Genomic DNA, 26,055 nt, shown 5'->3' with positions numbered 1-26,055 from the left:
GTAGTAAAGATCTCTGTTACTTGCTTCTCTCTTCAGGTTGTCAGGTCAGCCAAGCACTGGAAGAAGGTTGGACGACACTAATGGCTCTTCACCATTAAGCCCTCTGACCATCTGAACTGCAGAATCATTCACAGAGCTGAAAGGTAGGAAAGGGGTGGCCAAATGTGGTGTTTTGGTCATGCAGGGATAGCTAATCAGAGGCAGAAAGGCACACCACTACCTGGAGGACCTTGTGATGAACTAGTGAAAGCAAGTCTAAATATCACCAGTTCTTAGTCCCACATGCAGAATCCTGGAACACAGCTGGAGTGCTGGATGTCTGAAGGGTTGTTTTTTTTCCCTTAACAGGTAGGTTTGGACTGGTCAGATGCCCCCACTGCCCTCACAGCACTTGACATCTCCAACCCACTAGTATTGCTCTGGCTGATGGCTTGATTTGAGCTGAGGTGAACAAAGAGTACGCTGCCAAGCCACAGCTCATTTTATCACTGTTGGTGGCAACCTTGTTACCTAGCAGGCTGGGGCATTGCCAGCAAGACAAAAATCCTGGTCCCTAGGGTTTGTTGCTGAGTGCAGCACTGAGAGTGATGACTGTGAACCAAATAAACTGTGGCAAGTTTTATTTCTAACCACAGTGTTTAAATGTCTTTAACATCCAAGGATTTGTTCTATGCATCAAACAAATTTAGACCACATTGTGGAGCTTCACATTTGGATTTCACTTTAAGCCAAAGGCAAAGTGAAATGCCAAATCTGATGGACTGAAACAAGTGTGAACACCTGATTCTCTGCATGAAGGAAAGGAGGAGTCTGCTAGGTTAAAATAAAAAAAAAAAGAAGTGATGTGAAGTCACTTTACAAGGCAAAAAATCCTAAATGGGACAAAAAAGTCAGGTAAATCTTACCCCCAGCAGCACCTCTTAATCCTCACCTCCAGGTTCACAAGCCAGGTCTGTACCTCCTGGCACAGCTGCCCTGCACTGATCTCTGATAGGCAGTTTTGCAGGAGTCTGGGAAGATCTTTCCCTGGGTAAAGTCACATGGAGATCCCTCATTTACCCTCACTGGATAAAGAAATCTTAGGATAGATATTGATCTCGGTCATCACTTGCTGGGACACTTTCATTATTTGATTATGGGTGCGCATTCCAGTTCTCTGTGGTGCAGAGCTGATTATTTTACTTTCTTGCCCTGATGTGCAGCCCTGTGCAGTAAAAGCTCCACCATTATCAACTAAATTCCAGTAGGGATAAGCTTCCTTGGTGGCAAAATTAATGGCCACATTATGGAACAAATGTGAAACAACTGCACGTAATAGAATTATTTTGGATTAGTGCTGCTCCAACTGGCAGCAGATAGCCAAGTGCTTTCAAGACTCAAAATTACAAAGCCTTGCTATCTTCTCTGATTACGAAGCACAGGGTATGCAAAACAATACCTAATATTATTAGCATTCAGAGTATAAGTGTTGGGGGGAGTAACATCATTTTTATCATTATTTTACTTGTACAAAAGCTTATAGAATTTCCATCATCATTCACAAAGGCTCAAGGAAATGCAAACGAAAGTATTTAACAGAAATTTGGCTCCTCAGTTTCCTAATTCTGTGTGTGTTCATATGAAAGTAGGAGAGAAAGGACATGCAAGTGCCCATTTTCTCCTCTCAGTTACATTGCAGTTCTATTCATTTGGACCTAACATTTTTCAAAGGCAGTGAAGTGCACAAGTCAGGTTTTGTTAAAAGCAGCTGTGGTAAATATTTCAGTTTTGGGGAGATGGAGAAATTGTCTGTGCTTTTCAAGCATGTAATAATAAGGTTTTAATTATCTCTGGGTTGTGTATGACAGAAAGCTTACAAGCACTCGTCTGTGTCTGTCTGCAGTGCTTGTGAGAAAATGAAAATTAGCAGTATTTAGCAAAACTGAATGAGACAAAGGCTGGAAGACTGAACTCACAGCCTGAGTCTGCTTCAAAAACTGTCTTTCAACTCCTGCAGGAAACATTTGGGCTATCATTAATATTTTACTTATTAGACTAAAGCTGATGAAAAATCTGCTCAGAAGTATCCAAAGTCACACGGGCTTTTCCTTTAACTGTTGTAAAGCAAGTGTCCAGTGTGTTTAGTTCAGAAACAGATCTGTCCTGGATTGCTGGCCCTGCTAAGGGGAGGGACCCATCAGTGCTTACATCTGGCGTGCAATATTACTGCTGAGCAGGGTGGGATACGGGACTGAAGGCAATGCCTGCTGCTAACAGGGAACAAATCTGATCACTTTAATTGCCCTGTTTGGGTGAGAAGACAGTGAAGAGCATGTCATACAGAAAATGCCCGTGCCAATTTTAGCCCAGACACTGTTACTGTCACTGAATATGTCAGGTGGCACCAGGACATTAAATTTTGGGGTGACTTGCTCATCACCATCGCTATGGGCTCCCAAGCTGCTGGCAAGGTAGCCAGAGGACCCCCTTTGCCTTGGCAAGATGAGTTTGTGCAGAAGTACGAGTTGGCCCACGAGTCCAGAGGAAAGGCTTATGAGCTTTGCAAGACTCGAAGAAGGTGTCAGATTTAGAGTTGTGAAATCTTTCCAGTGAACTAAGGAAGTTTCCTAAATGTTGGAATAATCCCTTGTTTCCTTTTGAGTCCCTGGGAATTGACATTTTCTGTTTTTCACTCTAAGTGGAAATGTCCTCATTTTAGACAGTAAGTCTGCTGCAAACCCTCTTCCCCTCCATTAGGAGCCAGCAATTACGTACCTCTTGTTGCATGTCAGTTGTGTGCATCAGGAAGCTGGACTTGCAAAGCAAAAGTTGGGAGCAAGCATGCCTGTATTTGGTTCTTAAGACTTTGCTTGGTTCCTACAGGAAAACACAGCCTTGAAGCTGCAGCACGTTCCTGTTCCCGTGTCAGCCCCAGCGAACTACATGGCCCCTGTATTTTATCTGTCATCTGCAGGACAAGTATTAGAGTACATCTTTGCCTTGTGTGCTTAGACTACAAACGAATAACAGCCTCTAGCCTGAAACTCATGCCCAAGTGTAGGCTTCCTCACTTAAAAGCCACTATTTTTTCCTACAGCAGCATCGTATTAGGTTTTTAACACACTGACTAGATTGAAGGCTTCCTCTGTGCAGCCTGGAACAGAAGCAGCTAACGATACACATCGTGGCTCATGTCAAATCAAAGAGAAATCAGAGTATACAGCTCCAAACCTAATTCCAGCTTCTGTGAAATCAGAATGGCCCCACTATGTGATTACTAATGCTTGATGGTATTTGACTACAGCACTTCAGCACAGTTTCCCGGAGTCATCTGTTACAGTTACAACCCTCCTGCAATTTTTGAACAATAGCGATTGGGTGTCATTTGGCAGTTTGAACTTCAGGAAGCTCTGTATTTCCCCATGACACAATGTTATCTAATGTACTGCAGAATTGCAGCAGCTCTGAAAGCTAGCATAGGGGTTTATGACTTAAGGTAAATAATAAAATTCATTTACTGCTTATTAGACATGAAGCAAAAACATTTCTGGCATTCCACCTCCCCGCTCCTGAAGCAGAGGGAACATGCCATTTGAATTTAAGGTTCTTTGCCAGTGGTTTTAGAGGAGCACTTTACACCGATGGCCCTGCCCAAATGCATCTCCTACGCTCCCCTACTTTGTCTGCTGTAGTAGAGGGAGATGCTACATGCTGCTCCCCAAACTTGGCCACGCAAGAGGGAGCAGGGAGGGGGCTGTGGGGCTGAGCAGAGCCCAGCTAGGGATGCAGCCCAAGCTGGAGAGCCGTGAGGCAGGAGAGGTGGGCAGTGGGTGGCTCATGGCTTGCTGGCTGACCTGCCTGAGAGAAAATATCCTCTTCGACATGCCATTTGGGGCACAATGTGGATATTAGGGAGTGGCATAAACAGCATCCAGGGCCTGGTCTGGAAGGTGCTACCACTTCTTATAGAAAGCGCATTTTAGGGACAGACACAGTCTGTGGTGCTGATAGTCTTCCTGTCTTCAGTAATTGAATTGCGTTTGTTATTTACTGTAGAAAACCTTTAGGTATGCCCTATGACAGTTATTAAAAATTAATTGAGGGTTTTTAGGCTCTTTCTTCCTCACTGCCCATTTTTCTTCCTGCATTTTGAACAACTCTTTCTATTTCATTTCCCCTCATTTCATCACCTTTTATTTAGTGGAAATTATGTCCCTGTTACACAAAGCCATATTATTTCCGCAAATTTGGCATTTGATTGTTTCTTACGTTGAGAAAGAATGTGAGTGTGAGACAACCAACCGGCTAACACACTTTGCCACATGAGTGCTTCTGAGGGACAGATTCTGCTTTTGATTACACTGACATAAACCAAGTTGTTTTCTGACATATATTCATGGTATAGTCAGATTTGAGGTCTGTAATCCTCTCAACTCCATCATCATGTCAAAGAAACAAGCTTTTGAGGAAAATATTTATTTTTTTTTAATAAAAAAGTACTTTGAAAATCGTATTGGAATTAAAAAAATATTTTATGTACTTAGCAGCACTTTAACTTGATGTGCTTTCTTATTGAATATTCACAATGCCCATATGTTAGCTGCCAGTGCTGCCTCTTGCCTGTTACCATGATCTATTTCCAGCACATAAACTGTTCAGGATAGGATTTTCCTTTGAGATTAACCCCTCAGATTTCCATTCACAGTGCCACACACAGTGTACATTTAAAATGCTATAAAAGATATTAATAATTCCTGAATATACAAAGCAGAGCACAGAAAGAGAAAGGCTAGAAAAGCAAAATATAATTCTCCCCACTGAAATTTAAGCAGCATAACGAGATTAATTCTCCAGCTCTTGCGAAAAGCGTCATGGGATCTTTAAAGACCACAGACAAACTGGGCCAAGATCTTTAAGTCCCTTCAAGAGTAATGCTCCCTTCACACCATATAAACCATATAAAAGAACCACTGAGGGAAAGCCTCCCAACAATTTAAACAGCTGTGTAACATGTAACCTGACGCCAGGAGGGTTTATGTGTCCATGCACCTAGTGCATCCTCCTGATTAGTGCCGAATGTTGTGCAACATGTTCCTGCCAAAACCAGACGAACGTGTGTCGCCAACGGAGCGTAACGGACAATGCACGGTGGGGAGGAGGCATCACCTCATTATGGCAGCCTCTTGAGCAGATGTTCGTGACTGCCTAGGCTGCTGCAGATGCATTTAATGGGATCAACTCCTCAGATGAGAACTCTTCAAAAGAAGTGTATTAATAGTTGCCTATATTCTCCTCTTAACGAGACACATCATCTGCTCAGGACTGAAATACAGGCACATCAGACCAGGCAACCCCAACACTACTGACAGCAGTGAACTGTTTCTCTGAAGGACTCTTTGTTAGCTAAGCAAAACACCGTGAGTTGAGCTGTTGTCTCTCCTTACCCTTATGGGTGGCTGGACCCTTGCACAGAGGTCCTTGTACCCCTTGGGACAAGGGCTTTCCTCGTCCCTGCAAGATAGATGTGAGAAATGGAAGGTTTTCCAGAGCTTATAAGGGAAGCAGGGGTTTCCTCCTGTCCAGCAGCATGCTGTGGCCGGCCTGTCCTTGCTGCCTGAAATCTATGGCCCCCTTAGCTAGGAGGGCAATTAATAGCTGTAGGTTGTGCAGACACAACTTAATAAGTGTTACTGACAAAACACCAACTTGAGAAGAACCTACACATGCACAACCTTTAGAGAGAAAGGAGAAGCTTATAATGTCCTCATGAATGCAAAGAAAAATGGCATTGCCAGATAGATAGCAAGTTCGTGGTGAAACGGTGCATCTCCAGATGAAAGGAAGGAGCGTGCAGTCAGAAATGAGCCTGGCAGCAGGGAAGAAGCAATGGTAGGGGAGTTCATCAGCCTACCCACAGCATGGGGACCTTGCACAGACTCTAGAGAGATGGTTTCTTGTATGCAAGTGTTGGATATTAGAGTAACTAGTACAAGAGCTTACACATCAGAGGGAAACTTCCTGATTCAATCTTAATTAACACACAGGAGTTAATTCAAAGAAAATTACTGTAGCTGAATACTAAATAATTAGAGACAACCATATAATCAGACTCACAAAGGGAAAATAAAACACTGGAAAGTGACATGGTTCTGCTAAGCATTGAAAAATAAGGTGAACAGGTTAGTTTAAAAGGCTTTAAAATTAAATTAAATCCCTAGAACATCACCGGCTCAAAACAGTTATATAGTGTCAGAAGATATGCCTACAGTTGAATAAAAGGGAACCAGACGGGGCAGAGGAATGTCAAGTGGCAAGATTTAAGAGGTAACTTGAGCCAGTCCTTCAACATTTGGAAATCTGACCCTCCTGAGGGCAATAAACAGGATTATAAATTATGGTAGGTGATAAATTACCAGGAAATCAGAAGGATCAACATCGGCTTGAAATGAATATAGCTAAAAAAAACAATAAAGATAAAAAGATGTTTTCTTAAATCTATCAGAAATGATAGATGTAGGAAAGCATCTATTGGCCTGTGACAGCTCCAGGGATCGAAGGAAATAACTAAAGGACGACAAGGGTATTTCTTACAATTTAAGTTATGTTTCAGTGGAAGTCTTTACCACTGATCATGTTAGTTCTTTTCCTAAGGATGAGATGAAGCTGCTGAGGAAATATCACCACTGAGAAGTTGGAGAAAACTAAAAAAGTTGTTTGTTACTACGTTCAGGTAGTATATCCAAGACTGGGAAGGCACTCCACCCCTTAAGGAGGCTGATGGGGTGAAAAGGAAAGCTTTTTGTGTGCCTGAGGACATCAAGTGGCAAGTTTATCCATTATTTAGCCAACATCAAGGAAGAATCGGGCAATAATCACTAATTGCAATATTTGTACATCAGAACTGTTGAAAATCTTACAGAACCTAGACCAGTAAGACATCTGGAAGCAGAATAATTTAGATTTCTAAGGAGTCCTATTCAGGCCTCACCCCAAGCAGCTGAAGAGTGGAAAAGTGAGAGCCAGAGCATTACCATGATCTGAATATTGTGCAGGAGACAGAAAGCAGCGGGTAGAGGTAAAGGTTTGTTTTCATTATAATAAAATGTTAAAAGGCAGGAGATCCTGTCCTGTTGCCTGTATTATTCACTACATTTACTGATGTTTTGGAAATTAGGGTGGATTGTAAGATAATAAAATTGTTGGTGATTCAAAGAAGGAAGTACAGAAAGATTAATTAACACAACATTCCTGGCATGATGCTTGCCCAGTCCTTTTTTAAAAGCTTCAGGGATGGAGACTTCACTGTTCTCCTTTGTCAGTCTGCTCCAGTGCTGCACAGTCCTTACTATTGCAGAAATTTTCCTGATGAGTAACCTATCTTCTTTGCTGTGATGCCTGGTATACCCTTTATCCAATCCGCAGAAGACACCAAGAAGAGTTTGTTCGTTTCCTGTGACTTTTTTTTCATATTTAAAGATTTATTTTTATGTTTAGTGGCTTATGTGTGTCTTAGGATTCATAACAAAGTATTTAAGGACTCATCACTTCTCACTTGAGTCTCCTCTGTTCTAAGCTGAATTCCTCCAACCAGACTCACTACCAGCCCCTAGAGGACAAATCCATGAATCACTGAGATGTGAATGGGACACAACCTTACCAGCACCACATATAGCAGAAGAATTACATCATAATTCACAGACTGGTCATTTTTATCCATCATAACACAGCTGTTGTCTATTTTGTGTCTGAATTCTTGATTAGTAGTGAATTTTCAGACTCCTATACCCCCAAGCTGCACTACCCTGCTTTGATCGGTTGTTCCCCTCATATGTTTCTGAAGTTTGCTATTCTTATTTAGTTACTAAAACTTTTAATTTATCCTTTTCCAGTTGCACTCTATTTCTTCCAAGCCATTTCTTCAGTCTGTCAAGATGGTTCTACCTTCCTGTCTTGTCCTCTGTCATCACTGCAGCTTCTCCCAGTTTAGTCATTCATGTAATTAAAAAGCATATGTCTGCTCTCTCATGTAAGTAACTGTTGAAAATCTTGAGTAGTGCTGGACACTGTACAGACACTACTGAACCTCAGCAGATACTTTTTGTAAATTTGAGAATGAGCTGTTGATCACTGCTCTCTGAGTACATGATTTTAACCAGTTATGGTGCTTCCTTACATTTATCTACTCCTTTTTTTTCCATGATTATTTATGGGAAGGTCATGCACGGCATGTTGAAAGCCTTGATAAACTAAAGGTATGCACGAGTAACTTCCTCCTTCTAACCAACAAGACCTGTCACCCTGCCACAGAGGGTAAATTATGTTAGTTTGACATAACAGTTCCTTGTTAGGTGTCATTCATCTGCTTTTTATCTTCCACATGCCCCAGATTGTTTGATTTCTTGCTCCATCATTTTTCTAAGAACTGAAGAAAAGCAACTGCCTTGTAATTCCTCTGTTCCCTTATAATGATGAAAACAATGTTGACCTTTTATTAAGCTCATGATTTATACAAGTTTGCCTCTGACACTCAATTCTAGCCATACTCCTCACTGGGTAGATCACACTTTTGACCTTACTGTTATGCTCAGGGACTTTCCCTCAATCTTTTCTCCCTTGCATTTGTTTTCTATGTTGATCTTGCCAGCTAGATCTCTGAGTATTTTGAGGGCTGCTTTCTTAAGTCCATTCTCTTTATTTTGGTCTTTTCTCTTCCTGCTTTTTTTAAGAGCTGTAGGATATGTCATATCATGGTGACACTTGTATAGGTCACCTTCATTTCCATGTTCCTACATAGAATCAAATTAAAAAAATCCTCCCTTATAGTTGCTTTCTCTACCCACTGCACTTAGAGTGCCTCTCGTAACACATCATAGGGTCCTGTGGACTGTCTCTACCCTGCTATTTTTCTCTTCTAGAAAATGCCTGTGTAGGAGTTAATGTCATTAATAGCAAGAGTTGTGTTTTGGGTGGTTCTATTAGTTGCTGAGAAAAAGTTACATTCATCTGATCTTCCTGCTATTGCAAAACCCTGCTGTGTTTATGCCTGTGATGATCTTCACCTTTTCTATTTACTGTGTGCCTTGATGTCTATGAAAGTATAAGGGAGATTTGGATTGTTTACACTAGGTAGGAGACGTGTGTAGTTCTTTCTCCCTTCTAATAACAGGTCACTGACATGTAAAGAACAAGAAATTTGAGAGGGATAAAAGGAATATTTTCTTCAACAGATTCATCATTGGGATGTTTATTGCCATGGGAACTCTCTTTAGCTGAGACCTAAGATTTGAAAAAACACAAAGCGTGTATGTGGATAAAGTATATTTCCAGATAGCATGTATATTGAAAACAGTGTTGAAGAAAGATGCCAAATCTCATTCTCTAAAACTTGAGCCAGTTTCTAGCAATAAAGTGCCAGAGTGACTCAGGAGGTACTGAAGTGGCTCACCCTCCCAAGACAACCAATTTTATGCAGAGTCTAAGGAAGCTTTCTGAGTCCCTAATGAACTCTACCACTTGTGGCATGTTTCTGACCTCCGCTGATATCAGGGCAATGCAGTTAGGTTGTTTCTCCCAACCCGCATACAGACGCATTTTCATCTGCACCAACTTAGAACTCTTACACCTTCCCCTGAAACATTTGCTGTGAGAATTTATGGAAGACACAACAAGATTTCCAGACTGAATCAGAGCAGGAGCTGCTTTCCTGTTCCTAAACTTCAATGGGTATTTGGCAACAGCTTCCAAACTTCTTTACTTACAATCCCACTTCCCGTGTCACTCAACTACTTCTGTTTGCCCTTCCGGACTTGTGAACCCTTCTACAGAAACTGCTGCTTTATGGCATCATGTGCTTCCCACATTCCCTTCCTCCACATCCACATCTTTCCTGCACTCCTACTTCACCCTGCCACTCACCCCCTCCCCTCCCTGCAGTTCTCTGGCTGCTCCATTCCTCTGTTTTGCTTCTGCACCTCTGCCCTGCAGATGCTGCCATTTCTGCTTAATTTCTGCTTGTTTAAGATACCCATTTCCTCCACCAAATGCTGTGAAAGTCTTACTGCACTTTCAGAGCCTCTCCAGACTTGCCTTTCCGTCCATTCTGCATCCCTCAGTATGTAAACCCAAACTGCGCAACACCGATTCGGCATCACATTGTGTCACAAGTGACAAAACTTGCTCATGACGGTTCTCAGATTTCAAGAGATGAAGAAGTCCATGTCAAGGGGAGCTAGGATTTTCCTAGATTGTTTTATTGGACAAAATTGCAGGGAGAGAAGAAGGAAGGTAGAGGCATGGACAGTTAAATTTGATCACTTATTAAGGGTTATGCTGCAGTGTGAGGAGCCCATAAAACATACACAAAGAGCAGTAAAAAGTAAGGGGCTGCACCTTCCTCAAGGAAACTATTAGATTTGAAAGTGAATGATAAGATTGTTAAGACGTCATTGTTCTCAGTAGAGCCTTCATCTTTTTTAACAGAGAAGGAATTCTTGTCCCACAGTGGGACAGTCCCACATATCTGCAGCACTGGCTGTAGATGCAAGTGGTTGCTTCCTAAGCAGGACAATGCTGGCTGTGGAGGCAGGACCGGTGCCTATAATTTCCCTTGTCCCTACCCACCCCCCCAGGTCCACCTCTGCACAGGCTAACAATTTGGTTTCAGGGAAAGGAAGGAATGGGATTATTTGGAAAATAGTGTAAAGAAAGAAAGCTTGCAACACATTAACGAGTGCTTTTCCTGGCTTTGTTCTTAAAGAAGAGATTTTTCCTGACTTAGAAGTACATACAATGGCAAAAAAGACAAATCCCCCAGAAAATTACTGGAAAAATTGCATAAGGAAGAGGCTGCTTAATTTCCAAAGTAATTTTCTGAAAGATTTTTCTTCATTGTCATTGAAGGTGTTTCTAAGAAAGAATCTGATTATTTTCCAAAGTTAAGACTGCCCTTGCTTAGACAGAAAATCACGTTTGCCATGTTTCCACTGTGGTGATTTACATTTTTCACTTTGGGCATGGTCCAGAAGAATTTACAGCTTGAGAGAGGGTCTTCCATCTTCCTAGGAAGTTAAATCATTGGCACTGCTTCAGCTTTTGTGTATAAAGAAGGTTAACATCCTATTGACTTATAAGGTTGAACGAACCACAAAACAGATGTTTGGATAGTCAATGGAACACTGAACCCAATGGAAAAATTCCATTTTGATCAATTTGGGGTAGGCCTAGTTGTCTTGTGGCTGTGCAGGATACTAAAATCTGGACTTCATAAATGAAACACTTGTTAAAAAAAAAGAAAAAAATTCCTGGAGAAACACAACCGCTTCAGGCTTTTCATTTTGCTTTTTTTAAACTGCGATAATCTCCGGCACGGATAGCCTAGGCCAAGTGGAATACATTAACATTAGTTATTCTAGTAATTATGGATTTTCAGATGATAGCCATTTCCTAATCACAGCTGGTCCTCATCTAAAATAATCCTGGTGCCATGATGTTAGCTTTTCAGTGACTTTTCACAAAGGTTGCTCTGGGAAAAGGGGTGGAGGGCCAACGGGTGGAGGGGTGTTTCAAAGCTGAACATTCATTTCATTCCCAAAGAGCACTGCTAGGGATCTCAGTTAAAACAGTGGATAGGGACTAGGATTAACCACAGCCAGTCTTTACCAATCACATGCACAACAAGCCATAATGCAGGCTTGGACTGTTCATCCCACAGGGCATAGTGATGCCTTCAGGCCTTACAGTCCAGCAGCATAATTAGCTGCTGCTGCTGTGGAAGTGATTTCTCTTTCACTTGCTATGTTTTATTGGCTTTTTCAGCCAGACATTCTAATACATACCATTTTTATGGTACACAGCAAATTTTCTTGCTCTCCATGCTAGTCTTTTTACCAAGCCAATCTCATTTGCTTTATCTTACCTGAAAAGGGATTACAGCACTAACATTTTTGATCTCACCTATGGGGTGAAGGGGAAAGGATGGTCCTTCTACCACATTATTAAAGCCTTTATTTTAAGCATGCTTATTATTGCTCACTTTCCCTAACATAAGGAGTTCATTTGTTGGACCAGCAAGAGCAGCACTGAGGCAAACAGACCTGCAGTGCGCATCGATCCCTCTGCATTGTAAGCGTTAGACTCTTGAGTCCAGCCCTTGGTCAGAACCTGCACGGGGACGGTCAAGGTTGTCGCTACATCTGGCATTATTTCAGCCAGATATGGTCAGGTAAGTGGTGATAAACAGAAAACTAGCAAGCGTCAGGTTTGTTCACTATGCCGTACTACAAATACCAGTGTGTCTCAGATTACATCATGGGCAGATTGTTTGTTAAAGGAAGCCTGGAGGTGAATCTGACCTTCATTCATTGCTAAACTGGGTAATGGAAAAAGCCTAAATTAAGACTCTTAGAAGGAGTAAGAGAGGTGGGGTTTTTTTTAGCAATTTGACCTGACAATATCTGTATAAGTAGAGGAAATACATGATGCAAAATGCAATTTTCTGTTAAGCCTCTGAATGTTAGCACCAGCGTAAAAAGAAGTGGTGACTTTGAAATATGAAGACATACTTACTTAGACAAGGAATATGGACTGCAAGATGAAGAGCTGATGAAAAGCAAGTCTGTGTGTTCCAACAGTCTTGTCTTGAAGTTCTACTTCAATTGAGGATAGTCATTTGAGGCCTTTGTTTCAGCTACAAAACTTTCAGATATGTTGACCTGCATTGATCTCTAAGACACTCTTAGACTTACATCAGAGACAAAGGTGGACCCAGTGTGTATAGAATCCTCCATGAACATTATTTACCTTCCTTCTTTCTTTTACTTCCTTTAGGTTGAGATTCATCTTCTCTGACTTCAGGTGAGTTAGATTAAGCTTCTCATCTGCTACAGTCAATAGAAGGAGACACACACTAATCATAAGGTGTAATTCACATTACTCACCCTCAATTTCACTTCTCACCACACTAAATGCAGTATCTGCAAGTGACTTGTCCTCTTTGCTGCCTTTAGATAGACCATGGACCCATGGCTCTGATTATATGGCTCAAGGTACATTTGATCACTGGTCATGCTAGTGTCCATGATGACTTTGCACTTCGTTGTCTCCAAAAGCCAGAGAGCTAAAAAGGAGAGAAACACTGCCAGTGGCATCCTGGGCACTCAAAGGAAATCTCACTTTGGAAATCTCACAAAGGGAATTAACTATTACTTTTCTCCTCCTTTTGCACTCTTCTCCTTTGAGCTCTGCTGAATTCTACTCTGTATATTTCATGTCCCTCTTCAGTTTTGGAAATAAACAGCTGACCTTGGGCTGGAGATTTGCCGTGGTTTATTGGTAAGTGAGCCCTGCTTAAACAACTCATTTCATCATCATATAATTTTGGTTTCTACTGTCATTCTTGTCTTTCTCCCCTATTAAACACTTTACCAAGTATGCATGTTATGCCAGGAAATGATTATTTTAGGTCCTAACTGGAAAAGCTCCTTTCCATTTCAAGGATATTTTGAAAGTCTGGAGGTGAGTTTGGGCATGTCTACATGGACAGGCCCAGACAAGTATGCTCATCTGCCATCCTCTGAGCTGATCAAATGGGAGCCGCTTCTGGTCTGGAAACCATTGAACCATTTTCTGTCAGTTCTATGCCAAAGCTAACAGGCCCTGCAGAGGAGGCCACATCTGTCTGCACCTGTCTGCATGAACATGCCCTATGTGTATAAAGCACTTAATTTTGGTTCTATCCTTCTCATTGGTTGTTCCTTTTGTTGCACACACATACAAAGGTGAATGCACATACAAATGTACACACATGCGTGCTCATATTCCCACTTTATGTATCTATTACAATCTACAGGGGCTCAAGTTGTGCCAGAATATCATGAGAATATTTTCTTTGCCATTAACAAATGCTCCCTTTGAAGTAAACAAGCAACTGAAAAGCATTCTGTCTCATCTTTATGCGAAATGTTGTACTGGTAGATAAACCAGATGACCTGATCATGAGTTCTTTCTCTAACTTATGATTTGTGATGTAGGCAAAACTAATCGAAACTCCGGAACTTGTAAACTTTTCAGTCCAGGCAATACACTCCAGAAGGAATTAACAAAAGAGAAGTGTTGTTTCAAAAGGCAAGGTTTTCCAGCTACATCTGCATTTAAGGTTCTCTCTGTGAACTCGCAGACTGTATTGAAAAGAGCAAAGGGAATAGAGATCCTGCATTTACCCATATGCAAACAGCATCTTGCTACACAGATGCAGACTGTGGTCTGAAACCAACTAACATGTTTTTTTACAGCCCTTGCTGCCCCCAAATCCTTGGAGGAATTCTGGCTGGTGCAGACTTCCTTCTGGAGCATTAGCAAAAAGCAAGCTGGAGCAGCAGTCTCATGTCAGCTTCAAAGAGCAATCCCCTGGCTCCATGCACAGAGCCAGTCCTCCTGACGCTGGTGTTCACATGTCTCTCCTCCCCGACTGGCTATGATTAATGTCTCTTGGAAGACCCCAGGTGTTCTGGGTGCCTGATGCTTATGACTGTGGACAGCTGTTTTGTGGAACACAACTGAGATGGAAAAAGTCTTGTACCCTTTCCCCCCTTTTCTCACATTAGTGGAAAAAATGCCTTCAGTAGTGTTTGAGAAATTACTTTTGCACACAGTGCTCTCATAGTCTGTGGAGGGCACATACTGATATATGAAGTGGGTGCCTATGGATTTATTTCTGTGTTTTTGGCTAAAAATATGTAATGGATGCCTGGATTGCTAAAAGTCTACTCCAATAGCCAGCGGTGTATTTACCCTCTTTTGTTTGCAGTGATCACTGAATCACTTCCTCATCTTGTAGCATATTAAATAAGCATTACTTTGTTCACACTGGTGGAGCTGACTCTGTTTCTAAGGGTTTGTCTACAAGGGGAGGCTAGTGTGTATTAAGATAGGGTATGAATTTATAGTTGTCTTGGGGTATCCACATTTGATAGAAAAACTATAAGGATGGAAAATGTGAAATTATGCCTAGTGGAATGGCTTGTTTAGTTAAATCTGGTCTAACTGTGGATAATGCCTTATTCAGATGGCAGTTTTGGTCACCTGGCAGATGTTCATGTTCACATAGCTTTTGAATAATTATTCCACAGCTTCTCATCCCATTTTTGAGGCATAATTTCCACTCTTTCCAGCCACTGTTTTTCTTGGCCTTTTTCCAGATGTGAGTGTTTTGATAAAATCCCTGTTCAAACGTAGAGTTTCTGCAGCTGTAATCACTTTTGGCAGCCTGCCCAATAAGATAAGCTGATCTCCACATATTAAAGATTGGACCGATACAAAGCTTTACTCCATCATCCTTGAAAAACAAACAATGTTCAGTACTCCATGAAGGACTGTTCTTGAAAAAAGAAGATCTGATTTTTAACACAGAAAGCTGAGGGCAGTAATAGCTGTCTTGCTTAGTTTCTCTTCATGTCAGTGATGTCATGACTCCCTATTTTTAAATGAAAATATCTCTTAAGCTACTGGTAGGACTTATAGCTATTTCTGTACAAAGATAGAGACTGAGTAGATGCATACAGTCATCTTTACATCACTCCAGCATTCTTTGGCAGTGTTATTAGTATCTCCAACATTCAGACTTTCCTTTCCAAAGCTGCTGCCTTCCTGAAGGCAGATTAAAAGGCTAAAAAGAGAGCCTTAGGCTCACACTTACTCAGTGGTGTTATGCTGGAAGTTCATTGGGCTTCAGTGGTCATTCTGACGTTGATGATAGAGTTTCAGGTAGTCTCACCATGTTAACTATTTCACAGAATCACGGAATCACTAGGTATGAAAAGACCTCCAGGATCATCGAGTCCAACCACTCCTAACAACCACTATACCATGTCCCTGAGCACCTCATCCACCTGGAACCTTAAAACCTCCAAGTGTGGAGACTGCACAACCTCTCTGGGCACCAAGTGAATGACTGTCCTGATGTGAAAAAGTTTCTCCCTACATCCAGTCTTTGCATTGCAGCCCAGTCATGAGTTGTCTGCTGACTTAAGACAGTTTCCTGATACATCTGTTTATTTTCCTGCACACTGGGATGGTTTTGTGCTTGGAAGAGATTATCAGTAAAGACTTGTGGTTTTCCTGAGCTTTTTTGCCCTTTAGAGCTGGTTCCTATAGGATCCAACTTAACAATTACCTGAAGAAACTGAACTCTCCGCTCTTCTGAAGTCCATGGTCTGTAGTCTGCTCTTTCCAACTCTCTTTAGTATCTTTAATTTGACTATTTCCAGACCTTCATAACCAAGCATACCTTTGATTATCCCTCCCCCAACCAATATGAATGCTTTGTGAACAGCAGATCCAGAGTGTGGGCATATGTGATCCCAGGTTGGTTTATCTAGTGTCTGTGTCAAGCTGTTTAACCCGACATGTTCCAGAAATGTCCTGGTTTGCCTGCAACCCTCTCAAGTGCTCTTCTTGCGTACATCAAGGAAGTTAAAATCTCCCGTAAGAGTCAGAGTATGTGATTCAGAAATATATCCAAGTTGCTTAAAGAAGGCTTCCTCTTCTTCCTCACCTCAATTAAGTTGTCATTAACAAACTCCCACCAGACTGTTGCCATTACCGATTACTCACCCCTGTCCTGATCCACAAAGTCTCACCCAGCCTGCAGTCTAGCCCATTGAGGAACTCTATATATCAGAGCTGCTCCATTACCTATATGCATCCACATCCCTTATGGCCCTGTCTGTCTTTCCTGAAGACCTAGTGTCTACCCACCATAGCACTTCAGCTGTGTGAGCTGTTCATACATGTCCCAGTTATTCCAATGATGTTGTAGTTCCTCTTTACCAACCAGATTGTGAAGACACAACCTAGGCACCCGTGACCTTAACCAGCATCCAAAATCCATGTAGTCTTTCCGGAATGTGTTTGAAGTCCCTGGCAGTAACATTGGTGCCCATGTGGAAGAGCAGCCAGGGTAATAGTCTGAGGCTGACAACCCTTTGCCATCTCTGTAGTGTCCCAAACCCAAGTGCAGACCCAGATGGCAGGCAGAGATTTCTGTCTCCTGTAGTAAGTTGGATGAATCCAAGGAAGATGAAAGATCTCAACAACCTGACCCTTAACCCACAGTGTGGAGCAGCCTTGCAATCCCCAGCTCCACAAGAATTGCAGGTGGTAAGTGGAGTCTAGATCAACCTGCCCAGCAGACCCTGGGCTGGGGGAAGGGCTACAGCATCTCAGTGCTGCAAAATCGAGGCACAGCTCCTCTGCAGGGAGAGGAGAGAGCCATTTGTGCACGGTGTGCTGGTCCTGAGAGGGACTCAGAGATGCTGGGATGGGCAAGTACATGGTGCTGCAGCAAGAAATGGCATGCTCCATGGTAGTATGAAAACTACACAAGGACTTCTGTACCGCACCAGAAAAAGGATCCTCAATTTCACTAGCACAGCAAACCTTTTCCTGCTGGAGTATCTTAATGTGATCTTGTCTTTCTTGCCCTTTGCACAAGAAGCACTGAAGTGAAGTTGTCCAAATGCATGAGTCCATTGGCTTGCATGAGCATGGAAGGTGCTAACAGGTTAGCATCAGCGGTGAGATTGGCAGGAAAGTGGTGGCACATTTCCGGTGGTGACACTTGCTCTCAGGGAAGCAGGGAGCTGGAATCCCAAGGAGAGATGTCAAGTGGAGGTTTGCACTTGCAGTACAAGTCTGGAGAGCCCATAAATGACTGACAGCAGAGACAGCTCAATATTGACAGACCAAGAACCATTTATAGGACTCCAGTGTCTCTAACCTGGGAGTGTCTACAGCAAGCTGAAGCCTCCTCCAGGCCCTGGGCCATGTACAGAGTCCACCTGCATTGTTCATATCTTCTAGAACTCCAGTGAAGGGTATTATGAGGTCTAGAGGTAGTCAAGAGAAATAGTCGAAAGCTGGCTTGAAGGGCAACCTGTCTTCCTTTAAGTGGAGTAATATGAATCATCACAAATATTCCATCTGCAGCCCTGAGGCGATTTTTAGCTGACAAGGTAAATACATGCAAAGAATTCAGACTGGTGGGATAGAAAAGGAGAAAATTAATATATAAAACCACTTGTGTAATTTTTTTTTAACTTTGTGGCATTTATTTTACACACTTCTCCATCAGTAATGGAAATGCCATCAACACCTTCCAGCAATGTGGAATTTCCTTCTCACGAACCCCCTCCCTGACCTCTGTCTCCAGAGAAATGAAATGGCATGGCCTGAAATCAAGCAAGCAATTCCAATAATTATATGTCACTTATAGTACTTCTCTCACCCTGTCAGCATCAACCTACAGCTGGAGAAACTGGAGGAGAGGGATTTAAGTGACTGTTTTGGGTCATACAAGAACTAGAGGGCAAGTGAGACCTGCCTTCCTGGTCAGCTCTTGTTCTTCAGGCCATACTGCTTCCATCAATGATTTGGTAGTGAAATCATGGCACTGGAATGCCTAAATTCTCTACGGTCTTCACTTTTTTTAGCTATTGCAAACATCAAAGCATTATCCTGGGTATCTTAGCTGAGGTGGTGGACAAAGACAAGCACTTAGAGGGAAAGAAAATAACAGGGGTTCATAGTGTGGCTTCAAGAAATCACTTAATGACAGGATGTGGAGAAACTCAAAGACAAAAATATCAGAAGGAATGACAAGAATGGTACCACAGTAAAAGGCGGCTAAAATGCAGGGAGAAGAGCGAAGACCTAAAAAAGGCAGGCTTGGAGGGAGCTAATATAGCATCACACAAGACATTGTTGTGCACCACACACTAGAGATTAAATAACAGTGGTGTTACCCTGATATCAGAGGAAAAACAGGACGAAGGACAGACAGGTGGGTGTTTGAGGGGATGAGAAAGTGTGAACGTAAATGTATCTCACCCTTACTCCTTGCTGCAATTGTTTTTTCAGTTTGTGGTAATCTACTACCAAAGGGATCAGCATAAATTGCATGACAGCATGTATTTTAGATGCACACAAGGTGATTGTCCAAGGACCAAGTGCTACTGCCCTTTGCATTCACCCATAACATATGCATTACTAGCTTCTTCAAGTAAACAAGCTTTCGATCAAAGGAGACAGATTGCATTGGAGAAACTCATCCTCTCTTATCAGTCCATTTAGTGTTCAAGACCCACAAAAGTCCTGGGGCCCAGAATGGAAACTAAAATTAGAAAATGTAACAAAAATAGAAATCTGTTTTTTTAAATAGTCTGGTTTTATTTTGAGATACCCTTCAGGGAATGTCCCACAGAAATGTGATCTGAAGCCAAATCTTTGCCTATGCAAAACTCAGGTCTGAGTTGTGCAGATACTTTAGTGGACTACTTTTTAATTTTATGTAATTGGTGGTCATTAAAAAAATAATTGCACAAAAAAATAGCTTGTGTGTTCTGAAGATGCCGGCTAAGTGAGATGTGCAGGCTGTTAATAATGAAGGAGAAAGCAATTTTCCCCCTCCCCAATGCACAAAATGACAGCAGGTCCTGTTGCATCTATGCAGGGCTGAACTGAGGTTATGTGTCCAAATGTATCTGCTGGTGTCTCAAGGAAACCTCATGAGGGGATAATACTGAAAACAAGGTAGAACCTGGACTACAGAGCATTTATTTCCTACACTCTGACTGGCACAAGTCTAAGGGTTAAATAATAATGTTCATTGTTTAAATGAACCTGATACGCTTTAATGGATTTTTTGCAGCTCCTTTGTTATTCAAGTCACAGTGTATTACTGAGCTTTCTTGTCCCAGATTTATGCAGATGCAATTCTGGCCATGAGCCAAGTCACAAGATGGTAAAACATCAGCCTTGAGAGCAGTAGTCTTAGGAAAATATACCGTTTACAACCCCAGCCACAAAGTACTTTCAAAGGCCTAATTTTAGACGTATGCGCTGGAATCAAATAGCAAAAGGATCAGTGGGGTGAGGGATGAAGGATTTTTTATTCAAATGTCAATTATAATTAACCTAGAGAACAATGATATCCCCTTGTCCTAGGGCATTTGTGGTGGCATGTAACACCATCCTCGGAAGCTGGCAGGGCATCCTGAGAAAGGTCTTCCTCGCCTCAGGCAACAAAACTGCCAAACATTTCTGCCAACAGCTTGTCTGTGAAGGCTTGCTGTGGTGTCTCTCCATAAAGGGTTGGCCTCAGGTATGAGCAGCTTCCCTTGGCCCTTCCCAGTGCCCTCCTTATTGCAGCAAGACCACCCTGGGGCCACATTCCTTAACTACTGCCCGTGCAGTCTTCCTTTTTCAAATTGCATACTTGCAAATCTCCTATTCTTGGGGAGGAGCAACTGCTCTCAGGATGTGAAGGGAGCAAAAGCTCCCGGTGCCTGGGCTCCAGGAGGCTCAGAGAAATCAGGAGGCAGCGTCAGTCATCTCCCCTGGTAATGGCCTCGCCACCCGCATCCCTGGTTCTCCCAAGGGCTGGCTGTGGGACACCACACACTGACGCTGTGGTCATGCCTGGGGTTGTTGCATTCCTCCTTGGTTTCGTGTTTTCTTTTTCTCCTCTCTTCCTCTGGACTGGAGTGGCAGCCGTCCCCTTCAGCAGAAAGGGGAGTTGTCAGACAGGCAAACTCCGTGTTTTCTTTACTCAAGGCACTGGCTTTTCCCAGAGTCAAACAATATTGCTATGTTTTTCCAATATGCTGCCTGGTGAGACAGCATCAAACCTACACTTATGCCACAGCAATACATATATAAAGCCTAAGGCCAAGAGTTTCAAAATATGAAACCCACAGTTTGGCTCATGGCATAACTATATGCATAAAAATGGGAGGATCCCAATTCCTCACTCCACACTGGTGGTTTTATGCTAGTTTAACACTCAATTTCCATGTAATGAGGTTGTAATAAAAGAAGCGTAACGGAGCAGAATGATGCAAAACAAGCAGAGGCCTCATTTACAGGGAGTCCCAACAAACATCCTTTGGGACCTCAGAGCTCAGAGGAGGTTGCTGCTGCCCTGCCACACTCAGAGACCTGAGCAGAGGACAACTCCATTTCCTCCAGGCTCCTGAGCTGCCATCCTTCAAACCAAGTTCCCCAGGGCAGGAGACACACCTTGACATTGCCACCACTCCTTGGCCTTGTTTCTCACTCTGTCCTGGTTCTCCATGCGGGGTTCATGAATCTGGGCCTGAACAGCAACGAACCCAGCTAACTCTTTTGGTAGCTGAGATCAGAGTTTGGAGATTATTTATCTTTAACTCACCATCTATTTCTTTACCTTCCATTAGCTGGAAGATATCTGAATCTTCCTCCCTTTAAACCATTGCTGGAGAAGCTTTGTTGAAGCTAAGAATGAAGGGTCTAAAAAGTCTCATGTCCATCTGGAAAAGTAGGGTTTGTCTGACCAAATGTGGATATCTCTAATGTAGATATCAACAGCTGGTACTAGGATCTACATTCCCTTTAGAGCCAATGAACATTTCACACAAATTTCCAGGCTATACTGGCCATATACTAAAGCAATATCTCAAGGAGATCAGATGAATCATGCTTTCTCCAGAATGATTTCCTCAAGCAGCTCTCTCAAACACGGGTATTTGCACTGGAGGAGGCTGAAATAAGCAAGATGAACATCATCTTTAATGACTCTTTCCATACTTCAGTAGGCTTCCAACAAGTCATTAACTGCCTTTGAACGCACAGTGCCATGCCCCAGTTTCCTGGAAAACGTTTACATCACAGACAGAAGTTCCTTCACACAAAAATTGCACGTGCAATAAATAACAGCTTGCTGCTCCCAGCCAGGAGCTGGACTTACTGAATGCAGCTGCATGGCTGCGTTTTTGATGTCAAGACACGAGAGCAACAAATCAACAAATCTCTCTTAGGTGATAATGGGGTTTGGAAACTGGGCCACCTACTGGCTTCATCTTTTAAGAGACACATTGACAATGGAGTTTTAAATGAATCTAATAAAAATAAGTGAACATAAGATGAGAATGCCAGAGCAGCTTGTAGACTTCAGTTTTTATGCAAATTGACAGATGTCATTGTGTTCTGTGTCAGACTTCTGACAATATTACTACAGTGCATGGCATCAGTCAGTCAGCACAGACCTGTATAAACTCAGTGCATACAGATACCTTCATTTGGGCCATAAGAAGGAACATTTAAATATCTTCTGATGTTTAGATAGCTGAAGCCATTGCCCGAGGAAATGGCTAGCCATCACTGCAAAGTCAAAGCAGAAGCTAAGACAACACCAAAAATTCAGACATTTTCTGAAACTGACCACAAGCCCATAAGGCATCAGATGTATCACAGCAGAACAGCCGCAGTAAGCAAGAGAAAGACAGCAAATGAAGACTGATGTTGTCATGTCCTGAAGAGAAAATGTAGGCAGAAAGTGTTCTCCATGCAAGAGTTGTCTTGGAAATTATGAACAAGGAAACTGTCAGATGTTTGTTTGCCTGATTAATTAAGGAAAAGGTAGATTTCTGTGCCTTGCACTGAAAAATGCAGAACTATGAGTACCTTGATAATGCAGTGACCAGGGCAGCCTTTTATTTGGTGACTCACTGTTGAAAGACTCTTCTGCATGCTACTTACCCCTCTGCTTAGTTTGGACACACTGTACTCTGGGATGTTACCAAAATCAATAGTGCAAATAAGATTATAGATTTGGCTAGAGTCAAGGAGATGCTGCAAGGAAATTAAAAAGAACAGTAACTTGAAATGGCATGGCATAAAGAGATTTCTATTAATTTTCAAGCCATTAGCTACCCATAAGGAAAACCAGAAACATGCATGGCAGATGTCAAAGACAGTGTACTGAGATGTCTTCCTTCTTGATAGATTTGAAAACATTCCCCATGCAAGAAGACACAATGGAGTTAGAAAATGGCAACTTATACGTTTAAAGTGGTTTATAGTGCAACCATAAAACAACACTAAAGATAGCAGGCATGGAGGTACATTGTAGTAAGCCTAACATAACAACTGCGGATGCTAAGGAGAACTGGAAAACAGAACACTGAGGACTACACACTATCCCTAAGTAGCATCTACATTGCCACTGTCTATCCTTTTTTCCCTCTCAGAAGAAAGGAAAAGAAAACAGGGAGAAATCAAATTATTATGGGATACAAATGAAGATAAGAATGAGGAGAGGGAGTCAGAGTGAAAAACAGATAAACGTGGCACTAGAGGGAGAGTGTGAACAGAACAGCCAGCAGTGCCCAGGTGGGAGGCTGGGCAGCAGCAGGCCCTGCAATGATAACACTAGAATCATTTTTTCAAACAGTTTTATGATGTTTAAAAGTAGCCTTTGAACTGAGAAGGAAAAACTTGGGTCAAATTCTAAAGGACTGGGACACACCTGTTCAAAGCAGTTGCTCACCCTGACTATCCCTCAGATGAACTGACATGGCATCATGAGCCCACAGGAGACTCAGATGAAGCATTTGGGAACCAGGTTTGTGATTGTTCCCAGCAGGGAGAGCTGGGCCTTCAGTGGAAGGCAAGGACCCACCACCTCTAGCATCCAGCGTCACGGTGAGGCCAGCATGGATCTTTCCTTCCACCCCACCAATTCTCTCCCATCTTCATCTCCCATCCAATAGGGTCTCACCCAACTCCCTCAGGAGCCTTAAAATGTGCTTTCCTAAAAGACCACAATGGCAGACAGAGTGCATGTTTGGTGCTAATTCAGGTAGCTTTGCAGAGAGAGTTACACTCTGGGCTACAGAGCATTAACCACCCCAAATTAAACCAGTGAGCAGAGTGGAGAGACAAGGGCTGCCAAGCTTATTCCCTGTGGTGTGCAGGTCAACAAATGAGGAAGAGCAGGAGCTTTTCAGGCTCAGAAAATGCTCTTCAATCACTGCTGAACTGCAAAAGGTCACAGGGTTTTGACAGAGGAACCAGTAGAGATTTGCTATGAAGTGCCTCTTTGTTTAAAGAGCTTAAAAAGGGTACGCTTAATAAAGTACAATAAATAAACTCTGGCAATCTGGTTTGAACAAGTTTCTTATCTGTGGTTCCAGAAAAGAGAGAGAAAGCAGCAAGTCTAGGGCTGAGGCAGTGACAGCAGGTGCCCTGGGAGCTGCACCCGCCCCAGCAGCACCCAGGCTCCTCTCCAGCTGGTTTATCTTTCTATTCGAGCACCGTTACAAATAATTAAAAAATATGTGCTTTTTAAAATAGTGAAGACTTACTCTTTTATCAAGAACAATAGTCTGGCTTCTCATCTACAAATGTGAGCATGCGGTTTGCATTTTTATTCAAGGTACTAAAATATCAGTGTCTGTCCTGACTGCTGTAACAGAGCTTCTGCCAGCAAGAGACAATTAAGCAGGAAAGCATGTGTAAATAATTTGTTATAGCATATAAATTCTTTCAGGAGATGGAAAAACTAGCTACAAAAGTGCTCTCAGATCAAATGAGAAAGGGTACAAGTTCAGTGACTGGAAGCTGACTCAATATAAACTTGAATTAGACATAAAATAGAGATTTTTGACCAATGAGATTGTTTAACAGTGGGCCAGACTGCTGTGGGCATAGTGAAGTTCTCATATCTTAATGTATTCATATCAGAAATGCATGGCCTTGAAGAAGGCATGTTTTAATCAAGTGCTAACTGAAGAACCCCCCCCCAAATGATTGGCAGGCCAGAATGAAAGCGTTTGTGATGGACTAGGGGACAGTGTTAGGCAACTGATTTCAAATCTGTCTATGACTCTGCAAAGTTAGCTGCTTGTAATAGAAGTCACAACTTGCTCCTTTTTGAAATCAATACAGAACCCAATAACCCCATAAAATACGACTTGGGTTTAAAATGCATTTGTCCTCCCAAGTTAACAGTTCTAACATGTAGCCTTTAAAGGCTACACAATCTTTAACCGAGCTTTTGACTTGGGTGTCTATCTTCTGATTATTTCAGGACTAGCAAAGGTTATAAAGAAAAAGCCAGAAGCTTTGCTGGCCAGCGTGTCAAGCAGGGAAACTGCAGCCACAGCCAGGCTGTCCAGCGCTAAGGCCATTACAGGGCACATCAGTTCTCTCTGAACCTGTCCTTGAGCCAGGTTCTGGCCAAACAGAGACATCTTGTGCTGTCCATGGCAGGCCAGCATCAGATGATTTGAAATTTTAACCATAAATCAAATAATCCTTTTTAATTTGATTTTTACTTTATATTTATATTTGGATTTTAGGTTTATTCTCCTAAACACAAACTTATTCTCACTGATTGGTAGCTCTTAAAATATGTTGGTTTGTTACGAAAACTAGTCCATAACTACAACTGGTATTTCCTTTTCTGGTAGCCAAGGTGATATGCCATATACACATTAAATACATAGCTTAAAAATACAATTCCTGTGCTGAATGAACAAGTAAAGTTTTAATTGGAACATGCTATGCATTTACAACAGAATGATACCTTAGACAAAGAAAGCATTATTCACAGAAAATTAATCAAACTAATAGTTTCTGATCAGCATGTTCTTCAGCATTTTAGAACTAATAGATGTCGCCCTCTCACACCTCATTTTTATAAATAAATTGGAAGAGGAAACCAGGGTTTTTGCTTTTTTCAAATCCCAGCTGGTTTCTCAATTACATTATTGAAGTAGCTATTGAATTGAACACATCTGATAGGGAGAAAATATACTTCCAGCAGAAGAGACCACAGATTGCCAAAAAGAAATTTCATGCTTTTGCAAATTCTGCTTCCAGAGCTCAGTCAGTGATTCCATAAGTAATTGACTTCTATGTAAATTTAATATAAGCAAATATATACTGGCTAAATAGTGTTCCTTACATAACCTAAAGGTTTATAGCATAAGAACAGGAGTTAATATAGGTCATGATGATTCCTTAAATGCATTTAAACTAAACCAATTAAAGTGCATTTATTTTTGATAAGAAAAATGACAATTCAATTTTATTTTTGTATTGAGACTTTTGTCAGCTCAGTGCCTGCTGCTCTATTCAAAGATCCCTAGGACTTTGAGAAGCTTTTTGCCTATCTGTTGCTAACAGTGATCCTATGCAAACTTCTCAGCTTTATCACAGCCTTGTGACTCACTTCTGCCCTTCAATCACTTAAAGACAACT

General features: G+C 42.0%; 1 long non-coding RNA gene across 1 annotated transcript; it reads left to right on the top strand.

Annotated features, from left to right (window-relative positions):
- The first annotated feature begins 44 nt into the window (after positions 1-44).
- LOC138716604 (uncharacterized) lies at positions 45-14,806 on the top strand. The gene is made up of 4 exons (XR_011336691.1): positions 45-143; positions 12,805-12,831; positions 13,258-13,308; positions 14,268-14,806. It is a non-coding gene; the product is annotated as an uncharacterized lncRNA (long non-coding RNA).
- Positions 14,807-26,055: the final 11,249 nt, after the last annotated feature.

Source organism: Phaenicophaeus curvirostris, chromosome 1 (assembly GCF_032191515.1).
Source record: "Phaenicophaeus curvirostris isolate KB17595 chromosome 1, BPBGC_Pcur_1.0, whole genome shotgun sequence".
In the NCBI taxonomy this organism is placed as follows: Eukaryota; Metazoa; Chordata; class Aves; order Cuculiformes; family Cuculidae; genus Phaenicophaeus; species Phaenicophaeus curvirostris.
This window is presented reverse-complemented; position numbering and strand designations above follow the sequence as displayed.